We start from the raw sequence: 14,922 nt of genomic DNA on the forward strand, positions 1-14,922 counted from the left end.
TTGAGCATAGGCTTTGGAGGCAATTCCAGTTGTGCAAGTCCAATTCCCTGCATTCAGTTGATTTCAAACTGACACAGCTCTTTCCACTCCATCAAAACGGAGCTTCTGAATTCCTATCCGTCTGAACTTTCATTACACGGCGACTTAATATTTTCTTAACAACTGTGTGTCTTGTTTTCAAGTAAAAATATATAGTATCAACTTACAGAATACATTTACTTGAGAAGCGAAATGATTTAAAGGAGACCTATTATGCCCCATTTTACAAGATGTAATGTAAGTCTCAGGGGTCCCCACAAAGTGTCTGTGAATCAGGTAAAAATACACCATGGATAATTTATTATACCATGTTATAAATGCCTCTTTTTGGGTGGAATCAAAAACACACTGATTTTGTGTGTGTCTCTTTAAATGCAAATTACTGCTGCTCCCCGTCCCCTTTCCGGAAGAGTGCTGTTCCTTTACAGCTTGTGCTTCGTATACTAAAGCAACAACAAATCAGAACCAATATGACTGACAGCGAAAATACCGGAGTTCAGCCATATATGTATGAATATACATATGTATATCTGGTCTTCGTGAATACAATCAGAGACAATGGTAACTGACAGTAAGAGTTTTCAGGTTAAAAATAAAAAATAACGACATAGCTCTGGTCTCCGTGAATACAATCAGAGACAATGGTAACTTTAGTTGCATTAGCCGTGGAATCAGCTAACAAGCACATTCAGAAAGGCAATTTGTAAACATTTACAATATATAAAGTGTGATACTTACATCTTCAGGATATAAAGCTGGAACACAAACAGTTGGTACTGATTCCATGCAATTTTTTTCCAAAACAAAACTTGTCCACTGTGTCTTCAGTGGCTCTGATGCAGGGAGTACATAAAGACACTTATGTTCACTTTTACAGCCAACAACAGTACACTTAAGATGCTTACAAAGCTGAGAGATTATTCTTCTCACTCTATCTGCTCCAGCACGGGAAAAAAATGGCAGACTGTGTGTACAGAGATAGGTAGAGTAGCAAAAAACTGTACTCAAGTAAAAGTACAATTACTTCAAAACATAATTACTCAAGTAGAAGTAAAAGTACTAAAAGAAATAATTACTTTAGCAAGAGTACAAAAGTATCCAATTAAAAGAGTACTCAAGTAGTATTTAAGTTTAGCAGAAGAAAGTCATACACATCTGGGGTTGCATGAGGGTGAGTAAATAATGAGAATTGTATTTTTTGCAAGAACAAACCCTTTAAGGGCTCTTGTCAGATCTGGATGAATTTGTCAATAAGAAGAGAGGTTTGGAAACATTTCTAGTCATTTTTACAGTGAAAACGTGAAAATGTCCCACAAGGACATTACTGTATATACTGTAACCAATGCTGAAATATAAACCAAAGCAAGATTATGCTTTATTAATGCCTTTATTTAGTTAAAGTGTGGATTCTTATTTCAGTGTAGTTACAGTTTTTAGATATTAGTTCTGTACAGCAGTTGCGCTGCACTCTAAATGCAGAGAAGGCAGTCTATGCAGGGCACCAACTCCAGTCGTGGAACACTCACTGTGTCTAAAACCGCCTATCCACTATACAGTGCATTATTTCGAGTTTTTGCATTTTGTAGGAGTGTCTGAATTCTGAGTGAGACAATCATTCCCTACTTTTGTTCACTCATTCTTACGCACAATGCACTCTAATTTCAAGTGTACATTTCAAGTACACTCAATAACAGTTAATTTCCCACAATCCACCACAGGGAAGACGTACAAGCTAGGAATTTACTGCTTCCTTTACTCCTGCAATATTTTATTTAAAGCTGAATGTATTACATTACATTTTGACAAATCATTACTTGATTAAAATAACATAACATAAAGAGAGACAATACATACAGATACATTTAAAAATTTACTCTTTATTTGATCAAATGTATTAACACAGAGTAGATTTATTGTATTAATATATTATTTAATAAGAATAACAAATAAGGCTCAAGTACTTTAAAATTTCATATGTGACCTTTTTTCTGCACCAGCCCCAGAGCTCCGACACTTTCGACCGAATTCACTCATTTCATTCACTTACTGCTGAGATATAGTGCACAAACTGCCATTCACTATATAGGAAATAGTGAATGAACGATTGCGGACACAGTCTCTCTCGTCGCCATGATCGGCTCGCGCCCGCACATCTCGCACTCGGCCAACCTGCGCACCTTGCTGTGCACGCGCAGAAATGCTGTTCGCGCTCCAGTTGTCGTTCACGCGAATGGCAGTGATTTATGCTGAATTTGGATCAGGCACGGATTTAGGAAGCAGAGGCCCCTGGGCACAAAATCTTGGAGGCCCCTCCTCCTCCTCCTCCTCTCCTCTTTTTCTTTTTCCTTTCCTCCTTTTTCTTTAGTTAAAAACAAAAACACCAACTCCATTTCTTGTGATGTTAACTGTGACAGCAAAAGAGATCTATAAATATCTATAAAACAAAAGACAAAATGGAAACTATCACAGAACAAAATCAACAGAATTTATTGGAATAAAAGCAGATTAAAATCTATGAAAATACAGGCTAATAACATAACTAAGAATAACTATAGTCATGTCTGTACAGTCTGTTTTTTTTACGGAGAAACAGATGATCAACGATATACTAGGTTGTAACGTGACAGAGGCTGGTAGCAGAGCAATCAATTCAGTGAATTACACTGCGCAAATCAAAAGTAATAGTACGCACCGGATGAAGAAGGATTGACAGTCTCCACAGAATAAAATATTCATTTTATTTTATTTTTCGTGTTCGCATTTATGAGGAAAAAAAATGTTACGGACGTGACAGTTCCCGTTACGGACGTGACCGCTCTGAAAGTGGCACTAAAAGTAAAAGAATGCTTTAAAACGTTTTCACAGAGACCTCAAACAGAAAGCACAAAGCCTTTCTTTAAAGTGAATTTCGTTTTGTATTCATTTAAATCTTAATTTTAATCAAAGTTTCAACAACCAATTCCCTAGATCCGGGCATCTAATAATCAGGGTTTTTAATAAGGGAAAAGGTAATAGATATGCCTACATTTTGAGGCGGTCAAACTGGTAATGCACGTCACCGCCGGTCTCTGCCGCCTTCAGCACCTGCTTCGGTTTCGGTCTCAAGCGGAGTCGGAGACTGTGGTGGTGGGGAGGCATTTGAATAGGTGTCTGTCACTCCAGGCGGGCTGGGGTTCTCTGTCTTGTCGTGCTGGTGCTGGTGCTGATGCTCAGGTTCATCTAAAATAGCAAAGCTGGATATTGTGCTAAACTCAGCATCACCGCGAGGCGCCGGCGCCACCAGGCTCTTTATTTTCGTCGAGCCAACTTTTGAAAAAAGTAGAGATGGCTGGAATATTACTCCTAATTAAAACCTCTCTGCTATCCTTCTCCTTTTTAGCTTTACGTTTTGTGGCTCCGCTGCTCCACCGCTTTTTATCCATTTTGTTTGTTTTTTCGATGTCCTCAACTCTCTGTTTTTCACACTATCTTCTACCGCCTGTTTTGCCGCTATCAACAGTTTCCACGGTAACCTGACTCGTCATCATCCGACACAGCCGAAAAACTGATCATGATACTTTTTTGCGTGTAAATAAATTATTGTTAACACACATACGCACAATTACACACACATTCATGAATTTTAATTTTATTTAATACTAATAAAAAAATTACAAAAAAGGATGAGGCCACACAGTTAGTGTTGTCTTGGAGGCCCCCTAGAGGTCGGAGGCCCCCGGGCACCGGCCCAATCGGCCCGGTGGTAAATCCGGCCTTGATTTGGATGTTTACATGGATTTATACAGTTAATCAGCCTGAAGTAGCTGCGATAGTTTCCAGTACCCCCACGAGGGCGTGGAGTAAATGCATAAATACTGCTTATGACATGCGGGACAAAGCACACTGATATATTGCTGCACTAATTTAAAACTGTACACTTAAAAACTGATGTCATAAGAGCACAGTTACAGAAGCACCCTGAAAATGAGCATCTCATTACACAGAAAATCCAGTGTTAGAATTAGAGGCAAAACTTACCTCAGCGTGCAGCTTTAAGTTGGAGCTGTGAATTTAATCTTGAAATATCATCTTGTCTTAGTGTTAAATGAAGGCATTGCATCACTGTGTGGAGCGAAGAAAGTGTTTCACTTTGAAGAGTTTGATGCTGCTGCACTGATGACTTGAGTGACTGTCTCATCACACTAGTGGGAGTGTCTCATCGTGCGCAGCTGTGAACTTCCACTCGTGAAAGTCGCATTCAATAATCTCTCAATAAATTACACATGAATTCAAATTAAACCCAGTTAATGTAATGACAGTAACACCACACATTGTAAATAAGTAGAAGTATAAAAAAATAATTAGAAATGTTCTTGTGTGAGAGTAAAAACTACCCACTTTTAAACCTACTCTAAAAGTACATTTTTCCTCAAAAAGTTACTCAAGTAAATGTAACGGAGTAAATGTAACTAGTTTCTACCCACCTCTGTGTGTGTGTAGATCACTCAGGGGAGGATCTATGATAATAGGGTGGAGTCCATCACCAGTCGTGGGCTAGGCCTGCTCTAACGTGATGTTACTTTAGTGCAGAAACAAAAACCATTCATTTTGACACACTGTATTTGATTAATAGAAATATAAGGAAGAGGAGTGGGTGGACTTTTAACATTGTAAGGTGGTTGTGTATACACATTGCTGACTCACATTGATGTGCAAACACCATGTAAAAATGAATTTTGCATAATAGGTATTATCTTCTTTTTTCAGAGAAATCTAACAAAATTTAGTGAAAAATTAATATCTTCTAAAACATAATTTTCTTCACTAATAAATGCATCTAGTTTTAAGTATGTTTAGATTTTTTTTACTGGAAAACAAGACCAAAATGAATATGAAAATGAAAAAATATGATTTTAATTATGTTTTTATTTTTTTATTAGCTATGTAGTGTGTAGGCACCCTAAAAGTTGAGAAAATGTTTTCTTCTGTTGCAATGCACACTGACTAAGAAGTCAGTTGTCTAGTTGGTATTTTAGAAAGGCAGGACCAGTTGTACTTTCAGAAATCCAATGTATACCTGTATAGCTATATTATTTAAAACCAAAATGGCTTTTTCCACACCCTCAGAATGGACTTTAGGCATTCCTTTGTGTCAAACACTCGGTCAGGGCTTTGTCTAGAGTGTAAGTGCTCATATAGAAAAAGTGGGAGTGTTTGTGTAACCAAAGTGCATTAGACTTAATTCCATGTTTAAGCTGTTAAATTACCTGAAAAATGGCTGTCAGCAAGTGGGCAAAATGGATAACACCCAACATGATCACACGGAAATTTGGCATGCTGTCTCCGAATGTTCCAGTACCCTAGGATCAGCAACAGTATGCAGACTCACTGACATGCCCTATCTCCCATCTCACATATTTGGAATGGCTCAACAGCAAATACTTTCCCTCGTGACACGATTGTTAGTGCGTTGCGTCAGTTGCATGGGAGACCACAATTCAATCCCCATTGAAGTAATCATGTTTGTATAAACAATCACAAGCGTGATAAGGAGGTTGCATTTTTATCCCTAACTTTGCATTTTGTCTCTACTAATGGTTTTGGTTAGATTTGGGTTTGGTTGGATATAAATGGATGTCACACATTTTTGTATGCTCTGAAACACTTACCGCTTTAGCCTCTGGAGGTAGTGTTTTCAAATTCGGTCAACATATACCGATTTCGGCAAAAGAACAATTAGAACACACTTGTCGAATTTTATGGGAGATCATCATGTAACTCGGTGACAGAAGTCACTTCACTTCTTTCAGCAGTATGGGTTGAGAAAATAAAATTGTAATTTATTGCATCCATACTGCTTATTTTTCATCTCTGATGAAGTAATGCAGATGAGTTCCCCATTGAGATCCTATTGAAAAGCTTAAAGTGGAAAGATTACTTTTCATTTTGTTTATGGCTGTTTGCATTTGCAACATTTATGCACCTCTATTATGTCTGTGTATGTGTTTATCCACAATACAAGATGATGTATTTGCTATGGGCCCAGAGGGCAAATCAGTTGAGTAGACATTTAATTGACACAGGGCAGAGTAATTTATCATGACTAATAAGATTGCTTTAGAGTTATCAGAATAATTTATCCTTCACTATAACAATAGTTTATGGTAATCAGGGCATGTCCTGCAGCTCAGTAGCCATGAGGCCACTTGATTCGACTGATGAATCAGTGCCTGCAAATTACATCAGGACTGAGCCTGTGCTGAGCATTCGCATCTACTAGGAACTTCCCCTCAATTTTTGGGAAAACGCTTAAGAGAGCACAATTTTAGTTTAGAGAACAGAATTTGTGTTTTAGATTTTGTCTTTATCCAAAAGCCTTTTCATTTATTTAAGCCATTTCTGAAGGTCCCCTCTGGTAGGCCATTTGAGGATGACATTCTAAAGCTAGGAATATGCAATAAGTAATCCAAAAGTAATACATAAATTACATGACTAAAATTGTGAATACTAACAGATTATTTCCATGATTACTATTTTACAAATTTCAGTTGTAATTAGTATTGGATTACATGTCAGAAGTAATCAACCCAACACTGTCAATTCCCCTTTGAGAACTGTGGTTTTATTATTGCCACAGTATAATTGGCCGGGTATTGGCAATGCATTGGCCAAGTCCTTGGGTCTGCGTTTGCATACTTACATAAAGTATGTTTCTGACCTTGAAGTCAACCTAAAACATACATTTCTGTAATTACATATCTCCTGATTCTGTTATGTGATTATGTAAAGTGAACGTTACATGCCAGAATGGAGCCAGGTGGTTGGAGTGGAGAAGCTGAAAAATAAGAGGGATTAATAAAGTCAGAAAAGGAACGCTGTTTCAGAGGCAGAGCAGAGCAGCAAGTTATTACATTTTGATTAAGAAGACAAACAATGTGTAACCTTGTTAATTTGAGGACAGGGAACAGGATGTTGGGAGGGAAACTGTGTTTGTGTTTGCTATGTTGGATTTAAGTTGTGGTCTCAACTCAGAACTGTCAGCTTGTTGTAGGGGAGTGTTTGAAATATTTTTGGAAGAGCAAGTTATTTAAAATGCAATTAAAATATTACAAAGGACTTTTTTTTTGATGGTTTTCAAATGACTTATGTTGATTTCTGAGTGGCAGCAAATATATTCGTAAATGTTCTGCTGCCACCTAAATTGGAGTCCTTCATTAACTGTAAAAGCTGCACTTTTAGCAGGCATTTTACTGTTGGTATTTGATACTAATGTAATCTAATGGATCCCTCATTTTACATTCCCCAAACTGTAGAGAAAGAAGGGGTTCACTATTTTTGTGCAATTTAATGCCTTACTCAGAAACACAATAATATTTAAAGCAAGATGGCAGTAGTCATACTTTTATACAGAATACATTTCCCCCTGTACAACCTGTAGAAGTCAAGATATTGCTCGCAACATATCATATCAGGTGCTACAAGCTAAAATAGATGTTTGCAAGGGAGCACACACAAATATTTGTTGCACTGGTAAAACTTTAAAATAAGGTTCCATTTGGTAACATTAGTAAATGCATTAGGTATCATGAACAAAATATTTACAATATATTTGTTACATAATTTATTAATCTTTGATAATGATAGTTAAAAAAAATGCAGTTGTTCGTTGTTAGTTTATGTTAGTTCACAGTGCATTTACTAATGTTAACTGGGTACCATGCAACAGCAGCAGCACATTTACACATGTCAAGTAGCAGCAGCAACAGCTGCATGCGTAGAGCAGATCTTGTCCACCAAGACCAAGCCCATACCATGTCATATATATAGAGAAAATACATGTTATACTACTCCGAGAGATGTCCTAACTGAACTGTTATTGTTGTGTTACCGACCCAGGACTGAGAAAAGTAACATGTATGGCGTGACAACATTGTTTGTGCACATCAGCAGCATAAGGACATTTTCACTAATGAAGTTTAATAGGCCCTACATTGGCAAATATAATTTAAAGTAAATAATACAATGTTACAAGCACTTTCCTGTCATGTGACCATGGTGACGTGCTTGTTGTTTCCAGAACATGCACACAGACTGTAGTGGGATTTTTGGACTTTCCTGATGGAATCGGATTACATTTAATGAAATATTTATAGTAGATCCACTGGCAAAACTGAATTAAATAGTCGTTTTAATTGGCAATAATGAGAACAAGTCTGCTCATAAAGTGTAATAGGATGGAACATGCAAATAGAGGATCTCTTTTAATAAACTGTGGATTTTCCTCTCTCAGTATTATTCCTGTACTTTTCTGTTGTGTCTCTTCTTTTCTTTTTTTTAAGCTTTAGTGTCTGTTTTGAGCCATTGTGATTGAGATGCTGTGGAGGCAGTTATTTCAGGGCCCAGTGTTCAGAGTAATGGATCATTAATAAATGTTTAATTAGGCATACAGTTCTCACTTTAGATTAGGTCACACAAAAATGCTTTGTTAGCAATTAGTCAATGCTTTATTACAACCTATACATTGACTAATAATAATTTCTTTAATAGTAAGTGTTACTAAAACAGAAACAAATACATTAATTATGTTTAAATATAAATCAAATTAATTACAAATATAATTACTTTATTTACAATGAATTCATGCCTTGTTCATGTAAAAATACATTATCAAACTGGATATAAATGAAATTATTAAACAGTAATAAATCATTTGCTACAGTGAATATAAACAAATAAATAAAAAAAAAATAAAAAGGATTTGTATGTAGTTTATTAATGTAGGAACAATAGTTTATAAATTATCAATTGACTATAAATTAATGCTTTACAAATACTTTATACCACTTAGTTATTATAAAGTGTTACCGACATACTGCATATCATCATACATTTTTCAATAGTTCTCTTGTACATAAACATTAGAATCAAAGTCACTCCAATGTTGGTGTTATTATGGTTATAGAATAATATTTCGAATAAATATAACAGGAAATCTTGCTAAATGTATCTCAATGCAACGGTAACACTTTACAATAAGGTTCCATTTGTTAACATTAGTTAACAACACTAGTTAACATGAACTAACAATGAACGATACTTATTAAGAATGTATTCTTGTCAACATTTACCAATTCATTTTTAAAATCAAAAGTTGTATTAGTTAACATTAGTAAATGCTCTGTGAACTAACATGAACTAACAATGAACAACTGCATTTTTATTAAAAATAAAATAAAATATGTAAATATAGACTAATTGTGGGGCCTGGGTAGTTCAGCGGGTAAAGATGCTGACTACCACCCCTGGTGTCGTGAGTTCGAATCCAGGGCGTGCTGAGTGACTCCAGCCAGGTCTCCTAAGCAAGCAAATTGGCCCCGGTTGCTAGGGAGGTTAGAGTCACATGGGGTAACCTCCTTGTGGTCACTATAATGTGGTTCAGTCAGTGTGGAGAGTGGTGAGTTGTGCGTGGATGCCGCAGAGAATAGTGTGAAGCCTCCGTGGTAACACGCTCAACAAGCCACGTGATAAGATGCGTGGATTGACGGTCTCAGACGTGGAGTCACTGCGCCACCACTAGGACTTCGAGTGCATTGGGAACTGGGCATTCCAAATTGGGGGGAAAAGGGGAGAAAATAAATATGACTAATCAAATGAATTAATAAAGTGTTCATCATATGAAATTATTTTATCAAATGTTATTGAAAGTGCTTCAATAACATCTTCACAGCTGAATCTAAAACAATATTTTTTTTTGTAAAATAACGTGAGCACAACAGAGAATGACTGTATAAATTAAAAACTTACAGTTCATTCAGTACAACAGCACACTTGATAAAATATAATTATTCCTGGTAATAGTAATAATGATCATATTTATAATAATAATAATAATAATAATTAAAATTAATATGAACTTTTAACTATGTCATAATATGTCATAATTATTCTTGTCTTTTTCTTCAATTTCACATGTTCGTCAAACTTTTATTTTGATGGATCACTGTATCAGTTTCTGTGTCTGTTTGACGAAAGTTCCACACTACCGGATAAGCAGTGTGCTATGTGGTCCTTTGATTGTTACACCGTAAGGGGAATTTAATTAAATAAATTGTCTGGAATGTGCTGCACGTTTCACATTAAATGAGCGTTTCACTTTCTGTAATCTAATAGACAGATTACAGAAATCATAATGTGATGTTTTTAGCGGGTCAGCACCTTCATACATCATTTTGATGTGTGCAACAAAAGAGAACTGGATATTTCTTAAATGAAATTGCAGGCTGCTGTGTTTTAATAATCAGACTTGGACACATGTACAACACATGTACAAGATCACGGAATACTTAGTGACTACGCAGAACTGGCCCGAAAGGACAAAACTCTCACAATGGCCCTGGGCCAGCTGGCCATACTTACTGTTGAACCATGTTATTAACTGTTTAATTAGGCATATTTCATTCTCACTTTAGATTAGGTCACAAAAGGGGTTTAAATTGGGATTTCGGAGGTGAGGGAACCCTAAAATCCAAGACGGTATTGCTGCAGGCCGGAGACCTCCAAAAGGGGGTGGAATCTCCAAAAGAGGGCAGGTTAGGGAAAGGGTTTGGTTTGGGGCCCCCTATATCTTCAATGGTGGTTTGGAACGCACACCCCTCTTTGGAGCAATGCCGTCAGCTATACCCTTCTCCTAAAATTGGGTGATGTAGATGATTTTTTGAAAAATAAATGGTTCTAAATATGGATTTATTAATATGCCTGTATGGTATGTAATTTATAGAAGTTTTTTTTTTCTTTCAGATAAATACATTTTAGTGGGAAAAGGATTTGTCGGTCAATATTTATGCGTCATTATTCAACATACATAATTACATGAAATATTTGGTTTCGTGTTTTAGATTAGAGGACGAAAAACTTGATTAAGAATGCTATCAAATGTATTTTATACGTCTTTAGAAAAATCAGATTACAGTTGGGACAAGTTACCTTCAGGTTGCATTTAAATTAATTATGCTAAATTAAAATCTAATTATGCTTCAATTTAAAAGTAAATGCACATTGTTCTTAACAGGGGAAACAAACACCTTCTACAAAAATATATTTTTCTCAGATTGTAATGAAAACATTTGCATTAATTTATAAAAGACTTTAAAATTCTTCATAGTGGTGTGAAGAAGCATTTTTATTAGTGAAACACACTGTATATTTGCTGAATTTTTTCCCCCAAAAGACCCCCAACACACACACACTAAAAACAAAACAAAATGCTGAATCAACAAAAATTGAGTTTCACACATAAATATAATACAAATAACAGTGAAACATTTAACAGTTTGTTGGTCGAGTGGTCTTTTAATCTCAAATTGTATGATACAGTGCTTCCGCTAAGTATTCACAGCGCTTCACTTTTTTCACATTTTGTTATGTTACAGCCTTATTCCAAAATTCCTAAAAAATCTACAATAAATACCCCATAATGACAATGTGAAAGAAGCTTGTTTGAATTTTTTGTAAATTTATTAAAAATAAAAAACAGAAGAAAAAAAAAATCACATGTACATAAGTTTTCACAGCCTTTGCTCAATACTTTATTGAAGGACCTTTGGCACCAATTACAGCCTCAAGTCTTTTTGTGTATGATGCTACAAGCTTGGCACACCTATTTTTGGGCAGTTTCTCCCATTCTTCTTTGCAGGATCTCTCAAGCTCCATCAGGTTGGATGGGAAGCGTCGGTGCACAGCCTTTTTCAGATCTCTCCAGAGATGTTCAATCGGGTTCAAGTCTGGGCTCTGGCTGGGCCACTCAAGGACATTCACAAAGTTGTCCCGTAGCCACTCATTTGTTAACTTGGCTGTGTGCTTAGGGTCATTGTCCTGTTGGAAGATGAACCTTCACCCCAGTCTGAGGTCCAGAGTGCTCTGGAGCAGGTTTTCACCAAGGATGTCTCTGTACATTTCTGCATTCATCTTTCCATCGATCCTGACTAGTCTCCCAGTTCCTGCCACTGAAAAACATCCCCACAGCATGATGCTGCCATCACCATGCTTCACTGTAGGGATGGTATTGGCCAGGTGATTAGAGGTGCCTGGTTTCCTCCAGACATGATGCTTGCCATTCAGGACAAAGAGTTCAATCTTTGTTTCATCAGACCAGATAATTTTGTTTCTCATGGTCTGAGAGTCCTTCAGGTGCCTTTTGGCAAACTCCAGGTGGGCTGTCATGTGCCTTTTATTGAGGAGTGTCTTCTGATTGGTGGAGTGCTGCAGAGATGGTTGTTCTTCTGGAGGGTTCTCCTCTCTCCACAGAGAAACGCTGGAGCTCTGTCAGCGTGACCATCGGGTTCTTGGTCACCTCCCTGACTAAGGCCCTTCTCCCCCGATCGCTCAGTTCGGCCGGGCGGCCAGCTCTAGGAAGAGTCCTGGTGGTTCCAAACTTCTTCCATTTACAGATGATGGAGGCCACTGTGCTCATTGGGACCTTCAATGCTGCAGAAATTTTTCTGTACCCTTCCCCAGATCTGTGCCTCAATAAAATCCTGTCTCGGAGGTCTACAGACAATTCCTTGGACTTTATGACTTGGTTTGTGCTTTGACATGCACTGTTAACTGTAGGAGCTTATATAGACAGGTGTGTGCCTTTCCAAATCATGTCCAATCAACTGAATTTACCACAGGTGGACAGGTAGATCAAGTTGTAGAAACATCACAAGGATGATCATTGGAATCAGGTTGCACCTGAGCTCAATTTTTAGTGTCATGGCAAAGGCTGTGAATACTTATGTACGTGTGATTTTTTCATGTGACGGATAATTTGAACAAGTGCGAACGCTGTCACCCAAACCTTGGTGCACACCAAACAAGCGGACTGAGACCGCCTGAAAAGTGGGTCTCGGTCCGCTTCCAAACGAACTCTGGTGCGGTTCTATTGATTTATGAACGCAACATGGACCAAAGACTCCTAAAAGGACCAAAAACAGGAAGTAATTTGCCTAATACTGACCTCAAGCATACCTGGTTCTTCTCATCATAGGAGCTATGTTGCCCATTACAGTTTGGTACAGGCGTCGGAACACCGTCCGCTGTCCTTGCAGCATATCTTCGCTTGTGTGTGCAAGAGATGAATTCCTGCCGCTGTTTTGACTCCTTTACCCATTTTATTAGCTCTTTGTTTGTTCTCAGCTGGTAAAAATACCACCATATAAACATATATAAATATAACGAGAGCATTTCTTCCAGAAGCCAGCATTTTTTTTTGATAATCGGCAAGTTCCATCAAAAAATATACGTCATAAAAGCTGTCCAAGCAGGTTGTGATTTTTTCTGATGCCTTTGGTTTTGTATCGTGAGGTTCGGGGTTAAAACTGCAGTGTGAACGCTAAGCGAACCAGGACTACATTTATTATTTTCTTTTTTGGTCTGGACCAAGAGGACCAAGAGAACCGAACTACAAGTGTGAGCACACCCTCAGTGTATCTAAGAAACGGGTGAGCAGTTGATGCCATTCTTTGAAACAAAGATTACATATATACGTGGACGCGGTCTCATGCTGCTCTCATATATGCTGCCTCTACAGTATAAGCCCGCAACTGACTAGAGCGAGGCATAATGAACTTAGAGATGGATTGTGTCAAATGAATATTACAAAAACCACATTAGAGAATACAATATATGGGATGGACTGACAAACAAGCATTTTTTTCTTTTCTTTTTGGAATTGAAGCTGCCGTAATGCGGTTTCGGATCGTATCGGCCCTATTTAACTTTTGTTCACACAAAATGCTTAGCTAGCCATTAGTATGTGCTTTATTACAACCTTTATTAACCATTAATTGATTTAATAGTAATTGTTTCTAAAACATTAATATGCACATTAATTAAGCCGAAATGTGCATCCAATTCATTACATATTTAATGTCTTAATTTACTATGAATTTATGCTTTGTTAATGTTCTCATAAACACTTTTTTTTTACCACTGGTTTGCATCAACTAACATACATCAGTTAGGTGTAATTAACAAGTTTTTTACTAAGGATAAAAAAACTAAAACATGATCAAACTGCCTATACATGAACTTATTAAACAATAATAAATGATTTACTAAAGTGAATAGAAACAAATAACATACTATTTATATGTAGCTTATTAACAAATTAATAATGTAGAAACAATAATTTATAAAATGATCAATTAACTATAAACTAATGCTTTAAAAAAATACTTTATACCATGTAGATATTATACATTTTTATCAGTGTTTCAGCTTGAAATAGCTTCAGCCTGCATAGTTGGAAAAGACCTGATAAATATGTAATCATGTTTGTTACCAGCAAAACAAACCTTTTAAATGTTTAACTTTTTTTGTTTAAAATTTTGCTCCAGCTCTTATAGAATGTAAACAAGATCAAGGGGAATTTACAGGCCTGTGAGTGTATGGCATTCTGTAGGACACATTTATTACTTAGAGGTTGTTCTTTTACAGTTCAGAAGATTAATGGCTTCTCAGTTATGTCTAATTTATGTATCTTCACCTCAGAAGTTTCTTCTAAATCTCATTAGGATGAGACAATTGTTAACATAGCGTAAGAGTATACTACGCAAATAATGTGGATAGCTCAGATAATTTGGTCTTGGAAGAAAATTACATTGTTTATGATATTGTAAATATCCCTAACTTTTAAGTGCTTGGATCTTTTTCTCAGGAGAAAAAATCTAAAAAGCAGGAGACATTCAAAATTACCCATTTAATTTTAATATTTTAATTGCTGTCCAGGAGATATTAAAGATCTCCTTTGTGAATAGTGTTTCCTATAGGTTTTGACAGAGTTAAATACTTTCATACCATTTCCTGCCAGAAAAACATTCACTTTACATGTTTGACAATAGATTTACCTTTGCTTTAATGAGG

This window comes from Xyrauchen texanus, chromosome 29 (assembly GCF_025860055.1).
Source record: "Xyrauchen texanus isolate HMW12.3.18 chromosome 29, RBS_HiC_50CHRs, whole genome shotgun sequence".
NCBI lineage: Eukaryota > Metazoa > Chordata > Actinopteri > Cypriniformes > Catostomidae > Xyrauchen > Xyrauchen texanus.